The following is a 23,633-nucleotide window of genomic DNA, read 5'->3' as shown; positions in this document are numbered from 1 at the left end:
GTAAAATCTGGAAAACTGACAAACCCCCTAGCTCCAGGCAATACTATCACACTATCAACAGCTTAGAAACAAGGCCATGGCTGAATCCAAAATAAACAAACAAAACTATTTTCTTAGCCCCCAAAGTAAATATTCAAATAATCCACAAAAATTCTGGCATGCCATTAACTCCCTACTAAAGCCAGGCAAAACCACTACTCCAGCATCCAGTTCTACTATTATTATCCTAGACATAGCTTCTCAATTTAATAACCATTTTACTAAATCCGTCTTAGCCCTGTCCAGTCAAATAACCAAAAACAGTCTATCTCAATCACAACCCAACCTATCCCACATCACCCCCTCTTTCAGCCTATCACCAGTGCCCATCTCAACTATCAAAAAACTCCTCCCAAAACTAAAGCCAACCACAACCGCTGCATACTAGAATCCTACATACCCAAACTCTGGAAAGTATCTCACATCATTCCTCTCCATAAAGGAGGTAACTCCTACAAATTCTCCAAATACTGACCTATTGCCATCCTTTGCCCCTGGCCAAAACCCTTGAGAAATGCATCCACTTGCAAGTGATAACATTTCTTAACACACACACTCTACTATTTACCACACAACATGGTTTCCGTCCAAATCACAGCACTACCACAGCCCTTCTATCCTTCACTAATCATATAAACCTTCACAGGAATGATAACAAATATGTATCAGCCATGTTCCTACTCCATTCCACTAGACTCACTAACATCATTATCCTTCACCTCCTCTACTATAGCCTGGTTCAGAAGCTACCTATCTGACAGGCAACAATCAGTCCAGTGGAAAGAAACTCTGTCTACACAACTTCCAACCACCATAGGAGTCCCGCAGGGCTCTATACTGGGCCCACTATTGTTCTCTATTTTCACAAATAACCTCAATAGCTCTACACAACATGCCACACTCATACAATATGCGGATGATTCAACCCAGATCTGCACCGCCTCATCTCCCACCACCCTACATACACTCACACAAGATACCTTTAACTCAGTAGAAAAATGGCTATCAGGTATCCAACTAATTCTAAATCCCAAAAAGGCAAAACTGCTATTTACCCCTAATAGATCAACCCCCCCCCTCTCCTTTACCATAACATCTAAGGACGGCACCACCATCTCCCCTTCTAACCACACCAAACTTCTGGGCTTTGAAATAGACAATAATCTCCACTTTGATGTTCACATCTCACATACCATAAAACTAGTACACAAAAAGCTAGGCTCCCTATACAGGCATAAGTCCTTTCTCTCACAAAAAGCAAGAGTCACTCTTGCACAAAGCCACCTCCTCTGAACTCTGTTATACACAACACCAATCTTTACCCAAATCAGACAATGTGACCTAGACAAACTAGAATCATGCTACAATAAAATAGCCAAGTTTGCTATTAACTCTACCTACAGAACCCATCAATGCACTGCACTAAAAGATCTAAAATGGCTTGAGCTACCACAGCTACTTAACTATCACCAACTGGGCACAGTCTACAATATTCTCAAATATCCTGAAAAAAACCCCTCATTATCCAACATACTTACTGTCTATACTACAAACCAGTACCCAAGATCTAGTGAAAAATCTCTCCTCTCCATCAAGAAGGCTAACAATAATGCAGGGAATGTGCTCTACTCCCACACCATTGCCAGAAATTGGAACTCTCTCCCCTATCTGTGTCCACTTCCCCCTCCACATCCATATTCAAAAACTCCCTCAAATCACATCTTCTTAGTACCTGGTTATGCCCTTGTATCACATAACCCTACCCACACTGCTATTAACTCCCCAAACTCCTTTCTGATCACATGCTGGATCTCTGATCCCCTGTAGGCTTGGTCATCTGAAAAGGTACTTTTTACTGTAGAATCTTACTTGATATATTTTCTTCTCTTACCAATGTATAACTGACATTGTCTTTTTACCTATGTTCTATATCTTCTTTTACCTGGAGTATTTTATTAATTTCTTGTTATATTACTATGCTCAGCCTACATGATGAAACCTGTTTTGTGTAGTATGCTGGATGTACTGTAACTGACATTGTCTTTTACCTATGTTCTATAGCTTCTTTTACCTGGAGTGTTTTATTAATTTCTTGTTATATTACTATGCTCAGCATACATGATGTAACCTGTTTGCATATTATGCTGGATGTACTGTGTTTGCATAACTTGATGACAGAGCTTTTCTCCCCAGGCATCCGCTGAAAATGGACCTGGTCCAGTCGGAATTTCCCGATTAACAAATGTAATGGCTTCAGTGCCATTTTGAGAATGCAACCAGAGAATGAGCATGTATGAGTGTAATAGTTAGTTTATTTATAAGATTATCTATGTTAAAGTTATTAAGTCTCACCCCTGATGTGTTTGTACATAATAAAGCTGCTTGAGCAGAACCCATGAAGACTCATCTATTTTATCCTGACTGGACAAGCAACATGATGTCAGAACCGATATTCCAGAGACTGCTTTTCAGAGCTATGAGGTGCAGAGTTAACAGGTAAACTAAGAGAAGTAAACACAGAAAAGGGCCAGAAATGAACCAAAGGTAATGAAAAGAGAATGCAACCAGAGAGTGACCATGTATGAGTGTAATAGCTAGTTTGTTTATAAGTTTATCTAAGTTAAAGTTATTAAGCCTAAATCCTGATGTGTTTGTACATAATAAAGCTGCTTGAACAGAACCCATGAAGGCTCATCTATTTTATTCTGACTGGACGAGTGAAATGGTGTCAGAACAGGGATTCCAGGGACTGCTTTTTAGAGCTATGAGGTGCAGAGTTAACAGGTAAACTAAGAGAAGTGAACACAAAAAAGGGCCAGAAATGAACCAAAGGTAATGAAAACTTGCACAAACAATTTATTTTATAAAAAAGATAAAATAGACCATTACAAGGGAACAAACTGCATTATTAAACAAGTGAGATGCACACAAGATTTATTAGTTAAACAAAATGTTTAAAATTAAGATATTTTATAAAACAATTATCAAAAAAGCACATAAGGGGTTTGGAATTACCTCAGAATTGTAAAATGGGCATGTTTAAAGTAAAGCAGGCATGTTTAGAGTAAAATGAGCACAAGAAAAGTATAGTGGGCATGGAAAAATATTAAATGAGCAAAACAAATATAATAAAAGCAAAAAGGGCACATTAAGCATAAGTAAAGCAACGCGACTGCACGTGCTTTGGCAAAGTAATGCATTTTTGGCATAACTACTATTTTTCATTGTGTTAAGGGCATAACTAGAGTTATTCAAAGTATCTCAAAGTGTGTAAAGTGGTTACCATGTGTGCTTATTACTGTGCCTATTCTGAAGAGTTTATTTGTATGCAAAGTGCAACTATTAAATGAAGTACAGTCATAATACAGCCATTTTGAAAAGCTTCTTGTGCTGGGAGTATATATTCGCAGACTGCTACCCTTATAGAGTGTCTCTTTCACTGTAAATAGCTATTTAGCAAAGTACAGCCATTTTGGGAAAATTTCAGCATGCTGTGTACTGTTCATTCATAAAACAAAGTTATTCAGAGTCTTGTTGTGCTACTGGACATAGTTACAAATACTGGCATACATTTCTGGCATATGTATGTGTGTGTGTGTGTTCATGCATACTTGCAAAAGCCTTCACTGGTATGTGTCAATATGGCAGACAGATTTTGAAAATCATCACTACTTGTTTTTGATCAGAATATTGCAGAGAACTGGAGAATATTTGAGCAAGAGAACAATATTTTTATACAAGCAACTTATTCTGGCAAAGATGCATGCACCAGAACATTCATTTTGCTAAACCTAGCTGGGTCAGAGGCCATTGAAAGAGAGCATTCATTTGTGCATGCACCAGTAGTATATGAGGAAGAAGGTGAAAACCATCATGTTGTTGTACAGGCTGAATCAGAGGATTTTTTGAAACACAAGCTCAGGGAAATATGTAACTCCCCAGACAAATATTACATTAGAGAGGCAAGAGATCAGAAACCAGGGGAAACTTTTGCAGCTTACATTACTGACCTGAGAAGCAAAGCTATAATCCGTCGGTTTGGTGACTTAAAAGATGATTTGATAAAGGACAGGCTTGTGTGTGGTATTAATAGTTTTACATTGAAAAAGATTTAGTTTCATGACAGTGATTTAATGCTGAGCAAAGCTATTGAAGTTTGTCAGATCCATGAAGTTAGAGAAAGACACACAAGTATGCTTGCAAGTGGTAAGAGCATGGTTTCAGCAGGCTCCAGAGCAAGTGTAGATAGCATGCAACATGTGGCTGGCAGAAGCAGGCCTTAGCACATGGCAGCTGCAACCCCTGTGAGTTTTCCTGGAAGACCCCTTAGTTTTCCAGCAAGTTCTAAGAAAAGGACATGCTTACTGCAGTACAAGGGTGAGTCAGCAAAACCCAAATCCAGCTTTATTGTTAACTTTTGCAATTGTGGTGCCAATCATAATCTCAAAGAGAAAAATGCTTAGCATTTGGTCAGCAATGCCACAAATGTAAAAAATCCAACCATTTTCACAAATTTTCCAAATCAAGTAAACCTCCCACAGTTATAAAGAAGGGTCACTCAAATAATCAAGTTGATCATATAGAGAGCTGTAATTCTACTTTCTACGTAGATGGTGTAAAAGTAAATGGTGAAAAGTTTGATGCAATACTTTGCTGGGAAAGAGTGAAGTGTTTTCTATTGTTTAGATCAATGGTAAATCCACTGAGCTTAAAGTGGACACTGGCTCAAAGTGTAATGATATGTCAGCAAACACATTTGCTAAGGTGAGAACTGGAGAACAGCTAAATGTGGCTAGTTGTGCAAAACTTTGCTTATGGAGGTGAAGGAATTCAAACCAAAGGCTCAGTAGTGCTTTCATGTTATTTGTCTAGGAACTGTTACAACATGTTATACTATGTAGTCAAAAGACCTTTGAAGTCATTATTGGGTCTCAAAGACAGTTTGAGAATTAATTTGCTTTCCTTTACTAAAGTAGTTCATCATATAAGGACATATCGTAGTTCCAATTTTACTGAAGCTATTTTCTCAGAGTATCTGGATATTTTAAATGAAAAGTTGGACAAACTTCCAGTTGTGTATTCTATGAAGTTAGACCAGAGGTCAGTCCAGTGGTGAGACCAGCAAGAAAAATTCCAATAGCTATGCAAGATAAAGTTAAAGCTCAATTGGATGAAATGGTGCAGCAAGGTGTGATTTGTTCAATCACAGAACCAACTGAATGGGTGTCGTCCATGGTAGCAGCCTACAAAAAAGGCACAGATGAAATCAGAATATGTATTGACTCAAGAAATTTGAACAAAGCATTAAAGAGACTGCATCATCCAATGTGTAGAGTCGAGGAAGTCACAGCCCTAATACCAAATACCACTGTTTTTTTTTCTGTCTTGGATGCACAAAGTACATTTTAGCAAGTAATGCTTGATCACAAATCCTCATTATTGACTACTTTCAGTACCATGTTTGGCAGATACAGATTCCTCAGGATGCCATTTGGAATAAATTCCAAAAGTGAAGTCTTTCAGCATGCAATGGAGCAAATGTTTGCAGGTTATCCTTGTGCCATAATTGTAGATTATTTATTGGTTGGAGGCAATGGTGAAGCAGAGCATGACAGAAACCTTAAGAAAGTTCTAGACAGAGCACATGAAGTGAACTTAAAGCTCAATCCTCTGAAGTGCAAATTCAGACTACCAGAAGTTAGATATGTACATCATTTATTTACTAGCACTGGCTTATTACCAGACCCATCCAAGCAAGCAGCAATCCTTGAAATACTAGCTCCAGATAATGTTCACATTCTACAATGTTTTCTTTGCATGGTCAACTATATAGGCAAGTTTATACCAGACTTCAGTGAGTTGACAGCACCTTTGAGAGAGCTGACCAGTGGTAGCTGGTGACTTCAAATTAAGGGGGGGCTGCAGGAGACAGCTGAATGGTTGGGGCCAATGGGAAGGGGTGTGGCCAACTAGAAAATGGAGGAACTATGCTCAAAACCACAAAAAAACTGGAACTTTAATTAAATATGCTGTCATGGGTGCCAAACTGAGAGTCCAATCAAGACAAAATGAAGTGTAGAAGAAAAAAAATATTTCAGTGCATTGGCTGCATGACAGCTTACTTAATATCTAGATGGAAACAAAAAGGTTGTGAGGCATGAATAAAAAAATACTTTTTAAATACATTACTGGAATGCCAGTCAAAATCAAGTATAAGAAAAACAAGCAGCACTCAACTCAAACCACTTCTCCTTGCACTGCAGTTCTAATTATAATTTATATTCAGCTTTATAATACTAACAAGTAACATGCTGAAAGTAGCAATCTCCATGATACCCCCACTTGTAAAACTGTTTCTTATCCAAAAAAGGCCTACTGTCTGACAACAACTATCTACTTGTTTCATGGGGAAAACAAAGTAAAAAATGAACAGCAAACAAAAAATAAGCTCAAGATAAATTGCTTAAAAGATTACTGCGCAGGTTATGGACCAGACATGATAGATTGGCATTCTGTTTAGTTTGCGGGTAAAGCCTGCAAAGATGACTGCAAGTTTCCAACAAAGGTAATGAGCTACTTAATATACTATAATCCTGACCTTTATTACAAATATTGTGATATGCATTTCAGTTCTTTAACAGTATGCTTATTAAAGCTTATTTGCATCTTACAATCTCAAACATGCTTACCTGATGGTCATGAAAGCATTGCTACTTAAACAGAAAGCAAAGGGCATGTTCTGAATAATAAGAAGCATAAATCAACAGTATAAAAATATGACAGAAAACCAGAACATTCTGCAAAATCAAGCAAGGACAGATGAAAAGCCACTGTAGTGCTTGTGTCTACCATGGATGGGGGGATACTCTGCACACTTACACTGCATAACTTTCTGAATAATAAGAAGCATAAATCAACAGTATAAAAATATGACAGAAAACCAGAACATTCTGCAAAATCAAGCAAGGAAAGATGAAAAGCCGCAGTAGTACTTGTATCTACCTTGGATGTGGGGATACTCTACACACTTACACTGCATAACTGTTACTTTCCTTGCTTGGGTATATCCAGTACATGGGGGAGTGGGGTGCAACAAGTATGTCACAATTTGAAATGTCTCTGGCTGACTGTGATGGCCCTGATACATTTGCCATACCTCTCAACCTCAGAGCAAGAAATCTGGACAAAGCCATACATAGGAGTGGGACAAAGGCCCAACAATAGGAACAATATTTAAATATTGCTGGTATAAACTTTCTAATAGAATAGTAGGTCTTGCATTAGTATGAATTTTCTGAAGGGTATGAAATCTGAAACTCAAATGTCTGTTATTATTTTCTAACTTCAATCTTTAATGATTTGCCACTAATTTGCCAGCAAACCACAATTTTATGAAAAATTGACCAAAAATGTGATGCAAAAATATAAAATAGCCACACAATACAGCTGGGAACCTGTCAAAGAAAGGACACTTTTTTAATATTAGTACTGTTAACTTGAGCAGCTGACAAAATAAAGGAATCTACATGCATTTTTAAAATAAAAGTAATCTATAACTCTAATTATTACAATTAATTATTAATTGTAAACTCTCCAGATTTTCTTCCAAAATTGACATTTTGTGGAGGGATTATTAGAGGGAGAGCAACATTTTTAGCCAAAATCAGGGACAGTTGACAGGTTTGGATATGCCTAATTCTATAAAGCAATTTGTTTACACGTACCTCACAACCAGTAAAAGCAGGAAATCTGGACAAGGCCAAATATATTGTGGGAACATGAAAACAGTACTAAGAATTGCTCTTGTATAAACTTAGTTGATAGAGTAACAGGTCTTGCTTTAAAATGCATTTTTCTGAAGGTTATGAAGTCTGAAACTCAATGTCTGTCATTATTTAGTGACTTAATTCCTAAATGATTTGCCAGAAAACCACAAATTTTATGAGGAACAAACCAAAAATAAGAAGCAAAAATCTATTCATTCTGTGAAAATCTGGACAGTTGAGAGGTATAGTTCAGCTTGGGCTGTTTGAGTTAGCCACCCTTCCCCCTCACAAAATCATGGTGGAATAGAGCCTCCCCCCGCAGCCATTCCAATGTCCCATTACTTGGCTATTTCACCCCATTTACCATAAACACTAATGTGCATACTGCTTTACTTCTACGATGATTTGGATATCATTTGAAAGTTTTATTTTGCATTTTACAGCACAAACACTAAGACATCTGCTAAACAATGCAACGCAGTCTCACAATGAAAATTGACTTAGCATTAAAACTGCTCTGCCCTTGAAACTCACATTCATTGAAACAGCATTTAAATCCACATTCAAAGAAAATACATGTGGCTAGTATAAAGATTAACTTTGGGCTGTTTTCAAATGATAGGCCTTTTGCACACAAGACATACATATGTCTTCCTGATTGTATTAAATTATATTCCTTATAAAATACAGTACAGTTGTTAGAGGGTGTTTTAAATTTATTGTTTTGAACATTTTTCCATTAAACAATGAAACAAAATGCATGCACCAATAATGACAAAACTGCCCACTTGAGAACAATTCCATCATAAAAGTCTACTCAAACTTCTACAGTCCACCAGTATCAGTAAATGTGCACAATCTCTGCAGAAGTAAAAGTCATCTAAATAATTTCACATTAAAGAGATCTGTAACTAATGAAGAGGTTGCTGCCAGAAAACAACTTTGTATTTCATTGTTAAATCTACAAATAAAGTGCCTGTATCTTCGCCAAAAAGTGCATTCTTAGTACTGCAGCATCCACCCCCTGTGGGAGTAGAACCCACAGTCTTCTGAATCAAAAGCAAGTACACTACCTGTTGTTCTATTAACAATGCAAGCAGTCTTAGCATAAGCAGCACTAAACTTCTCTTCCCCTGCAGCTCTCAGCTCCTTGTAAAATCTACTTGACACTCAAATGTATCTCTCAACTTTGCAGCACAAGAAATCCGGGAAAAGCCAAAATTTATTAGGGGGAGGACAAAAGCCCAAAAACCAGGGACACATTTTAAACACTGCTTGTATAATCTTGGAAAGTTGCTGATATAAAATGCTGTGTTACCACCATACATTTCATTGCCAAGTCTTGAACCCAGGAGCCTATGCAAAACATTCAGAGGAACATACCACTATGCCAGATCATCCGTTTTACAAAAGAAAGGAAGACTGAAACTTAAATGGCTACCATTTAGTGAATTCACTTCTCACCATAGCTGTCAACCTCTTAGCACAAAACACCTGGACAAAACCAGTAATGAGGGAATACAGCCCTCAAGCATATTCAGTGAATTCAGTTCTCACCATAGCTCTCAACCTTAGCACAAAAAACCTGGACAAAGCCAATAATGGGGGAATACGGTTCCAAAAATAGGGACAACTTTCAAATATTCATCTTATAAACTTAGAAAATTGCTAGAATAAAAGGTCCTGTGTTACTATGTACTTTCTAAAGAATATGAAGTCTGAAATTCAAATGCCTATCAATTTTATTTATTTAACATCGATTAACCTGGAAAGTCTTACTTGGAACAAAATCCAATTAGCAGCAGAGGCCCAGGGAGAAATACTGCAGCCACATGTTTTTGTAACATGGGAGGACACCAGAGCAAACCCACACACAAACAGAGGGAGGACATGCAGACTCCACACAGAAGGCACCCCACCCAAGAATCAAACCAGAGAACCTCTAGCTGTGCGGCAATAATGCTACCACTGCACCATCAACTATTTAAATAATTACAATTTCAGAAACCACAGATTTTATGAGGAACAGAACAGAACAAAATATGAGGCAAAAATCTGCAAACGTTTCAGAAATGGTGGTGGGTAGGGAATTCAGGCTCTTGTTACCTGCACCCAGGGTACAGAGTTCAAGCCTGAGGTATTCTCTAACCACCGCCAGCAGGTATCCTGAGCTCTCTCTATAGCCACCAGTATACATCAACTGGGGCATTTCACACACTGCTGCATTTGTGCCAAAAAACTTCTTCCAAAGCTGGCACTGCAAATAAACTCAATCTGAGCTAGCTCTGCTGCTAGTAAAAACTCCACTGCTGTGCAAATAAATCCAAAGCTGCTCCTTGTCTGCGTTCACACCTGAATGCACATTTCCAGTTTCCTGTTTGCAAACATTCCAACTTCCAAGACTGCTGACCTTGCAATCTGACCCCCTTCCACTTCTGGGGCATTAGAAGTCCACTGCCTTCTTCTTGAATCTGGACTGGTAAAGCAGCAGTCTGGATTCAGTTTCTATTGAGAAGTTATTGGATTGTTGGATTGTACCATTGTGATTCACAGCTGGGAGGGCTGCAGTCCTGCAGTCCGATATCATGAGCCGCCACTGGAACTGACATGCAAAAATGTTACCTGGTCTTGGTTGCAACAGCACCAGAAAGCATTTGAAAACCTTAAGCAGAAAATTGCCAACCCAGCTACATTAATATACTATGATGTCAGTAAACCAGTAACTCTTTCCTGTGATGTTTCAAGGTTTGGTCTTGGTGCAGTTATTCTTCAAGAGGGCAGACCAATAGCCTATGCATCTTGATCTCTTAGTAAAACCTAAATGCAATATTCTCAAACTGAGAAAGAACTTTTGGCAATAGTATTTGCATGTTCAAAGTTTCATAATTAAATCTATGGATGAGCTATTCATATTGAAACTGATAACCATCTTCTAGTTAGTATTTTAAGAAGCCTGTGCATTCAGCTCCAGCGAGATTACAAAGAATGATGCACAAATTGCAAACGTACAACTTCAAAATGGTCTGTACAAAAGTCAAACTTCTTTATCTAGTGGATATCTTATCCAGATCACCCAGAAATACAACAGAACAACTTCATGCAAGAATTTTGACTTTGATGTCATGGAGGTGCGTATTTTTTCTACCATGAGACTTGATGAGCTGAGAGATCACACAAAGACCGATTCAATTTTATAAAAGCTTTTCCATTACATTAATGTTGGATGGCCGTTAAAGCAATCTAGTGTACCACTTGAAGTGCAAACTTATTTTCTTTAGAGATAACATGTTGATGGAAGATGGCATTATTTTCAAAGGTTCTAAAATTATTGTTCCTGCTTCCTTACAACATGAATATATCCAGATTTTGCATCGTGGTCACCCAGGTTCCGAATCTACCAAAAAAAGGGTGAGAGGACAAGTATTTTGGCCTTCACTAGCAAAAGACATTGACAGAGTACTTTCTTCTTGTTCAGAATGCAATAGTACTAAACAACATTTGCACAAAGAACCACTTCAGCTAAGAGTCACGTTCCTGAACTACCTTGTTCAACAGTAGCCACTAACATATTCGAGTGGAACAATCAGCATTACTTAGTGTTGGTAGACTCTTATTTGAACTGGTTTGAGATTGTTTACTACCTAATCTAGCATCCACTGCTGTTATTACCAAGTAGAAATGTCATTTCTCAGTCCATGGTAGTCCACACAAAGTTATTTCTGACAATGGTACTCAATTTACTAGTTAGTTGTTTCAGAAATTTGCAAAAGATTGGGACTTTGTACATGTTACTAGTAGTCCAGAGTATCCACAGTCAAATGGACAAGCTGAGTGTGCAGTACAGAGTGCAAAACAATTGCTGGAGAAATCAAAGCATGATAATACTGATATATTTTTAAATTTTCTTAATCTCAGAAACATACCCCGTGATGATGTACTTGGCTCGCCTGATCAGCGACTTCTATCTAGGCAAACCAGAACAACATTGTCTATTAGTTCCAGTTTGCTGATGCCTAAAGCTAAGAACAACAGGACAATTAGAGTTCAACTTTTCAGAAAGTGTTCTTTCAAGAAGTCCAGTTATGACAAATTGAGCAGATTTCTTCAAACATTGAAAGGAGGGGAGACAGTGAGGGTGCAAACAGTGAAAGGTTTCGACCAGATTGAACAAGTAACAGGTATATATACAGAGCCAAGATACTATTTCATAGTATCTGAGGGTGTGGAGTACAGAATAAATCACAGACATCTTCTTCCTGTATCAGAATCTATATCACAGCATTGTTCCTATGATACAGACTCTAGATCTCAGAGCAATCCAATGTTCCTGTTGCAGAACATGTCTTGCCTTCTACTTCCATTCCTGATGATGTTTCTGATGTCCCCAAAGGTGAACATTCAGCAGAGACAATCCCAGTTGCTAGACCTAATTCCAATATCTATATTACATGATTTGGTCATATTTCCAGACCTAGTGTGAAATACACAGCAACCTGGACATAATTGTCTATATGTATTTAGTTCTCTATAATTCCATGACAAAGAATTATTTGTATCAATTGCATGTCAACCAATGTTGTCAATATTGCATGACTCATTTCTCAAAGAAGGAGGATGTATAATAGTCTGTGTGTGTGTGTGTGTGTGTGTGTGTGTGTGTGTGTGTGTGTGTGTGTGTGTGTGTGTGTGTGTGTGTGTGTGTGTGTTTGTGTGTGTTGTATATTTAAGAACCATTTCAAGGTCAGCACGTGCCTATAAATAGCAAGCAGGTGCTAGCTTCAGTGCCATTTTGAGTGCACCCAGACAGTGAGCCTGTATGAGTGTAATGGCTAGTTTGTTTATACATTTATCTAAGTTAACATTATAAAGCCTTAATCCTGATGTGTTTATACATAATAAAGCTACTTGAGCAGAACCCAGAAAGACTCATCTATTTTATCCTGACTGGACGAGCGACAAGGAAAACCAGACACTTAACTAGAGAGAAAGTCCCTTAGGAAGGAATTTTCTTCTGCTTGATGGTTCTACATGTAATGAAGGAAGTATAGCTATAGTTCATTGGTACCTTTATGTAGAGATCAGTAGTTTCAGTAACAACTTGTTAGCAACCCAGTCTAAGTACATAGCAGGAATACTCTCACAAATCAGATTAATGTTTCCCTGGAACATGCCATCCTTTTACCACACAACGATTCTGATTTGGGCATGGCTTTCTCCAACAGTATGATGGAGGTGTAATCAAAAGATGTATATTATCTTGATCAGCTAAGATTATCGAAGGCAACACCCAGATGAAGCAGCTGTCCATCAGGAATGGACATAAATGACAGACAATGAAATTGTAAGATGGTGAAATCCTAAACAGGTGTGCAATGCTACATATTGATCTCAATACTTATTAGCCATATCAGGTTATATTTAATCAGCTTTGACTGAGAGATGACTAAATCAGTCTGATTCCAAGGTTTTCAAATGACTGCAAAAAAGTGATCTCAGAAATGGCAGATTGACAGCTGATCAAGGTAATTATGAATGATCCTTAGACCAGAATGTGACAGTTTTACACTACATGGACTGGATATGACAGATGTCATACTAGATAATAAAGGGGAGGGGAAGAAAAGTATAAGTGATTTGAACTTGTATATTTCTTTAAATGGTCCTAACACTGCACATGGGGAGTAAACAGAATATCAAATCTAATGGTGTAGCATCACAAAAGATAATCATAAATGTGGACAACACATTTCAATGAATGCAATTTACTTGCATGAAGTTTGAATGAAAGAGCTTTCGTCAAAAGTGGAATTACACTTTTTCCAAGATATAATGGCTCTGGGGTGGGATATAACCAAGGCAGTGGCAGAAATGGGGGTTTCTCTTATGAAGGTAGTAATGTGAGGGAGTCCCCTATGTAAAACAGTTTAGTTGGCCATTTTCTGTTTTAGTAAATATAATTTGTTCTCACTTCCCTTTTTAGGAAACAGGAAATGCTGAACAAATGTTTGTCAATTGTACCATATCAATGATACAGTGGTCAGCACATTTTTCCACGTAAAACACACTCTTGAAAATGTTTTTTTAATTATTGAATGGACTTCAACATTTATGTTGTAAAATTGTTTATCTATTGCACCATAATGCAATTTATCACTGTAATAACCAATTTTTCTAATGTATTGAATTATTTCACAAACTCATATTGCAATTTAACAGTAAAGTACAACTGGCTAGGGCTTATCACAGGACTTGCAAAAGGGTTTATTGGTATGTTTCACCTTTGGAACTACATGATTAAAATTAAAAAAAAAAAACTTGATAGCACAATTTGCCTTTACATTTTTCTCATATACATTGAAATAAAAAAAAAAAAATAATAATAGTTTGGCAGGTCCTTGTGCTATATGACTGCAGTACTAATGATGCATCCTAGTAGTCGATAGTATGACACTAAGAAACATTTGTCATTAGCAACTTTGCTGGTTTATCAGTGTCAAAATGGATTTTTTTGTTTTATCTGAAAAGAAATGAAGAGTCAACACTTAAAGTACCCTTCTTTTATGATAAAATGCTGTTTGTGCCAAGTACAAAATGTTGCTTATCTTATCTATAAGTGAAGTACTGTTTAAGTGTGTGCTGTGAGTGGTAAGATAAAAATAGCAACTCCTGGTAATTGACTCCTGTGAGTCAAGTTAGGCTGAAAGAACTGTGATTTTATTACAGTTTAACAAGATCTATACACTCATTCTAGATTACGAGCTCATAGCATCATGTATACTGCATATACATAGAAGTTGAAGTTATGGCATACCTGTGAAGTGAATGATTTGATTTAGAAGGTCTAACACAGGTTACATCACAGCGTGATGGAGTGAGTCCCCAAAGTAGGGAGAAACAGGAAGATCAGGAAACATCTGAAGAAGAAATAATGATATGAGAAAGAAAAAGAGATTTAATATGGTGTTATATTTATGCAAAGGAGAAAGCAAAACTAACAAATACAAAAAGAGCAGCACCAAAGATATTTGATGAGCAATACAAGCAAAGGAATCTGGACATGGAAAACTGTACAATACAAAAAATAAGAAGACAAAGACGAAAAGTAGAAAAGGAGATCAGTAGTGGAGAAGTTAAAGAAATAGAAACTGAGGTTATGGAGCACCTGCAAAGTGAAGGATTCAGTGTAGAAACTCCAATTCAGAAAGCACCACAACAGGATAGAGCAATGGATATCCAAAATAAGGGGAAGTCAGTGGAATGGAAAGCAATTGGCCAGGTGTCATATTAAGATATTTTGGAGCTGTCCACAGGAATCCAGTATAAAAGTTCATTTGAAGCTGGACAGCAAGGGAAGGAACAAGAAACTGTGGAAACTCTGATGCGCTCAATGTTGAGGAGTGATAGGCCAGTGAGTTCCCATATGACAGAGCATCGGATGGTACAGGATGAAAGTGAACTGAATATGCCATAGGAAGATGCTACAGAACTTTCTAAACAATGCCCGCAGAACATGGAAAACAAAAAAATGTGCCCTCAGTTTAGAAAAAAATGAGCTAAGAGAAGAGTTGCTTGATTTAATAGACATAAATAGACATATTAAAATCAATGACCGCAGAAGGTCAATAAAACCCAAAAAGTCAGAAGTTTGATAAAAAAAATGAACACAATAATTAGGACTGTCCATAGAGATTCATGCAATATAACAAAAGTTAACAAGATATATTATTGTGCAGCTAAATTAATAACTGATAAAGTTCTACCACAAGAACACAAGGTAGTGAGGGAAAGGAAGGGGAGAAATTGAATACCATTATGGAAGTATCAAATAAAGAAAACTATAAAGCAATTAAGACAAGAAGTTCCATTGTTAGAAAAATACAGAATAGGGCACAGATCAACAAAAATGCTAAGAAAGACAGATGTGATAAAAGCAATGTACAGTATTAGAATAAACCAGGATCTATCATACAGTATCATAAATAAACTAAACATCTCAGCGTAGGTGGAAAAAACGTAGAAGATACACAGATAAATATAAAGGAAAAGTACAAAATAAGCAATTTATTAATGACCCAAAAGAGTTTTATAGAGAATAGGGAAGCAAGGTAAAACAATGTGAAAGGAATTGAAAAAAAGAAGCAATAGATACATTTTGGAGAAGTATCTATGAAGATCCTGTGAAGCATAACAAAGATGCTAAATGGATTGAAGAAGTAAAAGAAAGAATAAGAAATTTAAAGGTACAGGATATAAAATGGGATGAAGTAACAGCCAGAGAGATTGAATCAAAGTTAAGAAAAGCCTCTAATTGTAAAACCCCATGCCCAGCTGCAGTACCTAACTTTTGGTTAAAAGTATTAACATTTTTGCAATAAGATTTAGCTATGAAAAATAACTATCTATATGAGCACCCCAAACAGACACCAGCCTGGCTAACAACAGGAAAAACAATGTTCCAAATGCTCTACTTAAGAGTGAACCTGCAAGCTAACCTAAAAATTATAGAGTAATAACTTGCCTTCTGATGACGTATAAACTATACATGGGAATTGAGGCCAACAGAGTTTATAGTCATTTAGAAGAAAACTCAATTATGGCACTGGAATAAAAGAAAATCATATAGAACAAAGGATCATTTGCTGTTAAATAAAGTCATAGTGGAGAACTGTAAAAAGGTGAAAAATCTAAGTATGGCATGGATTGACTACAAAAAAAGCCATTTTCAGTGATAAGAGAAACTTTTACTCTAATCCCCCTAAAACTCACATACAAAATCCTAATACATTCTGACATACTATTAATCAACTCCTTCATCTTGGAAGCCCATCTACTACTCAGCCTAGCCCTTCTCTCTCTCCCCTCTACAAACTGCTACTAACTTCAACTCTTACTTCGTTGACATTATGACTAAACTCTTAAATCATTCTCACGCTCTCTCCACCCCACCCTCCTCTTCAATAATTCCATCTCATAATAACTCTCAGTTCTGCTTAAAAGCTGTTTCCACTAGTTATGTAAAATCTTTACTTCTGAAGCTTAAACTTGTTCTCCCTCAAGAGATGGTCTCCTTCCTCTCTTTCTACAACTAGCTACCAACTCACTAGCCCTACCCATCTCTATTATCATTAATTGATCTATTTCTGACACTCTTGTCCCTGAACTATGGAAAAAAAAAATTACATTCTACCGATCCATAAAGGAGGGAACTCTATGGATTTATCCAACTTTAGGCCCATAGCAATTCTATGTTGTCCAAGTTCTTTGAAAAATGTGTATATAAACAAATATTACAACACCTTATAGATGAAAATCTTATCACCCCCCACCCAGCATGGTTTTCACGCTGGTCACAGTACCACTACTGCTCTCAACTCCTTCATAAACACCATTTCTCAAACTAGAGACCAAAATAAACTTGTCTCCTATCTCTTTCTTGATCTCTCTAAGGCATTTGATACTGTCTCCCACCCCCTTCTTTTAGACAAACTTTCTCATTTAAACCTGTCTAGCTCCACTATCTCATGGTTCTCTAGTTATCTTAGTAATCATTTCCAATCTGTCAAATAGTGTTCTGCTGTCTCTCCTGAACTCCCTATTCAGATGGGTGTTCCCCAAGGATCAATTCCTGGACCGCTTCTTTTTAACATCTTTACTAATCAATTTTCTTCCTCCACCCAATACCCATCACTTGTACAGTACGCAGATGACTCCACTGTTATTACTGCTGCTGATACCCTCCCTGAACTTCATACTAAAACACAGAACCCGTTCTTGTCTGTTGAAAACTGGCTTAACCATAAACATTTAATCTTAAAAACAAAGAAAACTAAACTCTTATTCTTCATACCAAAATCTATGTCACACTTGAAATCATCTTTCACCATCTCATCCCACAATAATACATCTGTCATAGGTGAAAGTCACACTAAACTACCAGGGGTCGCTATTGATGACCAGCTAAAATGTGATCTTCAGGTTCTAAGTAACATTAAGAAAACCCATCAAAAACTTGGTTTCCTTTATAGATACAAATGCTTTCTCTCTAGTACTGCTAAAAGAGCTGCTTCACATGCCTAGCCTTTTCTATGGCTCTCAAATGTTTACCAACTTACAGACCTCACTTATCTCTAAACTTGAATCCACTTACAACAAGATTGCTAAAATTGCTGCTGAACTTCCATACTCTACTCATCACTGCATAGCACTTAGAAAACTGAACTGGCAGAATTCCCCCATTACCTCCTCATCTCTCAGCTTCAAATAATTCATTCTATTCTATACTAACTGACTTTCTGTCCCAGCATTTCATCTGTCATCTGTCTTTCTTTACCCCACTAGAACTCTACATAGCTCTGAACAATATCTCCTAACCAATTTCAAACCTAAGTCCAACATAGGAAAAAATCTGTTTAGCTGTTACCCTGCTGTGAATTGGAATAATCTACCTCTTGACATCTGATACATCAGATCGAAATCCCTATTTCGAAAGTCTGTAAAATTTCACTTTAAGGAAAATAAACTATGTCTGTGCTATGTTCCTCCTGACTAAATTTTGTCTCAAATTGAACTACTCTCTTATTCTCTATATCTGTAAAACCATGACTTTCTACGTATTTCTCTTTATGGCAACTATATCACTCTTTCCTTCTCTCCTCTTTGTTTTGGTTTCTTTTCTGTAACTTATAAATTATTTAATTCTTCTAAATTTATTATACTTTTCTTAGACAATTTTATTTGCACTGGTTTTTAGTTTTTCTAAGACTTGAGGTCTAGCTGTATTTTTTTATACTACAATCTTTATTCAAAGTACCAGTAATGTTAAATTCTATTGTTTATGTCTTTGTAAATTTTTGATTTACTTTATGTCTAATTATTGAATGCTTATTGTGGAGCTTTTCTCCCCAAATCTCCACTGAAAAAGGGCTTTGTCCCAGTTGGAATAACCCGGTTAACAAATGTCAAATAAATAAATACATACATGCATACATACATACATACATACATACATACATACATACATCAATAAATAAATAAATAAATAAACAGCTGATAGTATCCCATTTTCATGGATAAAGGAGTGCTTAAAAATGTATAAGATACACCCTACACTGATTGACTACATTACAATGACCATGAAACAATGGTAGACCACTTTGCAATTAAGCCATAATAAAGGACACATTATTATCTCAGGGATAAAAATGTAAAGATATAGTATTACATGCAGGACTCCTTCTCCATTAGTGATACATCTCATGGAGAGGACATTGAGCAGAACTCATAATGCATGTAGCTGACAGTAGTGCAACTGAATGGCTACAAAAGAAATAATGCTTATTACTGTATAGTATTACCACATCTAAGCATGCCTGCCTGCTTCATTTATGCTTATAAACATAGTGAGACGTCTAACTCTAGTGAAAAAAAAAAAATTAAAAAAAACTCAAGTGGCATTCTTTGCAGTATTGTCAGAGAAGTTCACATTTCACTGCCACCACATGAGTTTTATAATAATAAATATGTTATTTCCAATAAAAAAAATCTGGAAATCTGGCAAAAATCATTTAAGAATTACTTAATTGTCGCAATTTTTCAAAACAATCCACCATATTCTACGTCACTGTTACAATTTAAAAAAATAATGTACTTCAGAAAATAAATACACAACTTTACTAGTGTAGCACTTTTGGAAAAAATGTATGACCTTCAGCATAAATCATTACTTTCACTGATATTTTTGCTGCAGATTTACTGAGGGGCATGCAGTGAAAGCATTCTTGGGAAACTAGTAAACAATCAGCTCATGGGATGAGGAAGTATAGATAAGCAATGCAGAACAGAAAGAAATGGGTGGGGAGTGATTCATGAAAGCCTACACGATAATTATTACCATGTGCATGTCACAGTGTGACACACACATTGCGTGACAAGTTTTAGATTCAGTAAACTTCCTGCAGTGGCACACACTCATGCAAATATGGAAACTTTCATGGAATGCAAATTACAGCATAAGTAGCTGGATTTTATGATAATGAAGCAAATGAACATGGTGGAGCAATTCAACAACTGCTAAAACAGGTCTATATTAGAACATCAAAGTTTCACAACTTTGAATGTTCTAATATCGACCCCCATTCAGCGAACACTGAAAATAGCGAAGCTGCAGAACACCGAATTTCTTCCTAGGGAAGGAATTTGGTTGGCCGTTCCTGTGGCTTCGCTATGTTCAGCAGTATGGTGGAAAGTTACGTGTCGGGATCAGGTAAATGTTCGATTACGTGGATGTGAGGGTTAGGGCGTGGGGTAGGTGAGTTAGGCTTAGGGCGCAGATCAGGTAAGTGTGCGATTGTGTGGACGTGAGGGTTAGGGTGTGGTAGGTGAGTTAGGGTTAGGGCACGGGTGATGTGAGTGTGTGATAGTGATGGACCTTAGGGTTAGGATTTGTGTTAAGGTAAGTGGAAAGCTAGTGGTGTGTATACAGTTTAGTGTAGGATTAGATGTAGGATTTTAGGTGTATATGTGTGGATTGCTGTTTGTTTGGTGTGTTTGTGTTGTGTGTATGTGTGTCGGAACAGCAAATCTTTTCCCTGGGAAAAAAATTTGCTGTTCTGCCTGTTCGATATTGTCAGCGTTCACTGAATAGGGGCCGATATTAGAACATTCAATGTTTTAAAATTCAATATTCTAGTATAGACCCCTCTGAAACAACCTTGTAGACTCTGTATTCATGTTGGCTGTGTATTTGGAAACTTTCCAAATACAGCCACAGAAAAGAGTCTACACATAAGCAAGAGCAAGTAAAAGTTCTTAAAATTTGTACAGAACTGACATCAACATGTAACCCCACACATATTATGACCTAATTACACACTGTGGATGCTAGAATATCAGAGTTACAAAATAAAAAATACATTTGTAAGGGCCGCGACATAAATGAACCTTTTTTTCCCACCCCCAAAAGAAAATATAATTGTACATAATGCAGGCTGCTACAATGTTTGGATATCCTGAAACAGACTATTATATTGTACTGCAATCATATGCAGTATATAGCAGATATATGGGCAAAGGAATAGCCTCCCTTGTGTTTGCAACATTGTGCTTCCGTGCAGTTTCTCTGCTGATGTGCCTATTAACCATGTAGATTCCAGGCTGTCAGCACTGTGAAGAAGTAAATTAGATAAGAACTAATTGGCATTGCTGAATTCCCAAAAAGAGTAACCCTGTAGGGACGTTCACTCCATGTAGGCACTACCACGGTGCTTTTGTTTTCGATGGATGTTAACAGTGAGTGATGACATCAGGGGTGTGTGCCAGGTTACAGTCTCAAAGATGTACAGGTCAATCTGTGGAGGGTGAAAGTGCATATAAACTATGCACAAATCACAGGCTGCATGTCATCCTCAGAATTTTGTTGTAAAATGTGTCTTGTCTCTCCACTTCAAACAATTTTTGCACATTTTTTAATGTTCTCCTTTGCACAATGGTGCTCGTTCTGCACCATTACGCAATGGAGGAATGAATGGCAACTTTTGTTGTGCTTGTCATGTAAATAGTGCTGTGGCACCATATGTATGTGTAGGGCTACAGTGCAGATGGTCTTGAGTTTGAGTACAGGGTGGGCAAGCTTTCCTTTTTATACTGAATGTTTGCGTGATATCATGGAAAGAGAACAAAGTAATTACAATTTTGCCCTGCTTACTTTATGCATAGCTGCTCAGGATGTGTGGAGGTGCACCTAGCGCAATGATGAGCAAGCATCAGGTGTGTGTCATAGATGCTAATTACAGTATAAGCAGATTAATTCCATTTTGGTGAACCAATTCAACACAGTGCAGCTATTCAACATGGTATAAAGCATCACTGTAACCTCCATTCTTGTTTTTCCTAAATATAGGTTCATAGGTTCATAGGTAGGTACTAGGCTATTGGCCCTAGGGCCAATAGATGCCTATCCAAAAAGGTACCCTGGCTTTCGCCACCCAAGAAAATTATTTTCCTGTGCTCCTGTCGAGCAGAGCCACAGAGATGATCACCGGGGTGAATTTCTTATTTCCCATCCAATCATCAAGATTTTTCTTGAAGAGTGCTAATGAGGAGCTTTGCTTGATATAAATGGGTAGTTTGTTCCAGAGTATGGGAAGTCTCTGGGACAGGAATCTATCCTTCAAGCATGTTCTGTTTATTGTGGTGACAAGGTTTAGGTCCTTAGAGCATGTAGCTCATTGGGATTGGGATTTTTTTAAGTGGAGCATGTGCAACAGCTCGGGTGTGACATAGATTTGTATGTTAGGCAGAGATCACCTCTAAGTAGGCGATATGCGACAGAGTAAAGCTGACATTTTTTGAGACCGTCTGCATAGGGCAGCTGTTTGAGACCAGTAACCCTCTTTGTGAGGTATTTCTGCTGCCTTTCCAGTTGTCGTAGATCTCTTGTAAGGTACATACCAAAAGGGGCATTGTACTCTATAATGGGTGTAATGAATGACGAGCAGAGAGGAACAATGACCTCTTTTTTTCTGGATGAGATTTTTTATACTACAATAGGTTCATAGGTTCATAGATTAGTACTAGGCTAACTGCCCTTTGGGGCCATTTGAAGCCTAGCCAATTACCCCTGTGAGAATCAAACCCTGCACCTTGTGTCTTTTAAGGAAAACACCTTAACCATTATGTCATCCTCCCTATCCTCATCTTTATTCAAAGTGCCAGTAATGTTAAATTCTATTGTTTATGTATTTGAAAATTTTTGATTTACTTAATGTCTAATTATTGAATGCTTATTGTGGAGCTTTTCTCCCCAAATCTCCACTGAAAAAGGGCTTTGTCCCAGTTGGACTAACCCAGTTAACAAATGTCAAATAAATAAATCCATACATGCATACATACATACATACATACATACATACATACATACATACATGAATAAATAAATAAATAAATAAATAAGCATTTGACAGTATCCCATTTTCATGGATAAAGGAGTGCTTAATAATGTATAAGATACACCCTACACTGAGTGATTACATTACAATGACCATGAAACAATGGTAGACCACTTTGCAATTAAGCCATGATAAAGGACACATTATTATCTCAGGGATAAAAATTCAAAGATATGGTATTACATGCAGGATTCCTTCTCCATTAGTGATACATCTCATGGAGAGGACATTGAGCAGAACTCATAATGCATGTAGTTGATAGTAGTGCAACTGAATGGCTACAAAAGGAATAATGCTTATTACTGTATAGTATTACCACATCTAAGCATGCCTGCCTGCTTCATTTATGCTTATAAACATAGTGAGATGTTTAACACTACTGAAAAAAAAATAAATAAAAAAAACTCAAGTAGCATTCTTTGCAGTATTGTCAGTGATGTTCACATTTCACTGCCACAACATGAGTTTTATAATAATAAATATGTTATTTCCAATAAAAAAAGTCTGGAAATCTGGCAAAAATCATTTAAGAATTACTTAATTGTCGCAATTTTTCAAAACAATCCACCATATTCTACGTCACTGTTACAATTTAAAAAAATAATGTACTTCAGAAAATAAATACACAACTTTACTAGTGTAGCACTTTTGGAAAAAATGTATGACCTTCAGCATAAATCATTGCCTTCACTGCTATTTTTGCTGCAGATTTACTAAGGGGCATGCAGTGAAAGCATTCTTGGGAAACTTGTAAACAATCAGCTCATGGGATGAGGAAGTATAGATAAGCAATGCAAAACAGAAAGAAATGGGAGGGGGTGATTTATGAAAGCCTACATGATAATTATTACCATGTGCATGTCACAGTGTGACACACATATTG

The sequence above is a fragment of the Protopterus annectens genome, chromosome 4.part0, assembly GCF_019279795.1.
Source record: "Protopterus annectens isolate FY-2018-M chromosome 4.part0, PAN1.0, whole genome shotgun sequence".
In the NCBI taxonomy this organism is placed as follows: domain Eukaryota; kingdom Metazoa; phylum Chordata; order Ceratodontiformes; family Protopteridae; genus Protopterus; species Protopterus annectens.
The sequence above is the reverse complement of the archived record's forward strand: the minus strand, read 5'-3'. Positions refer to the sequence as shown.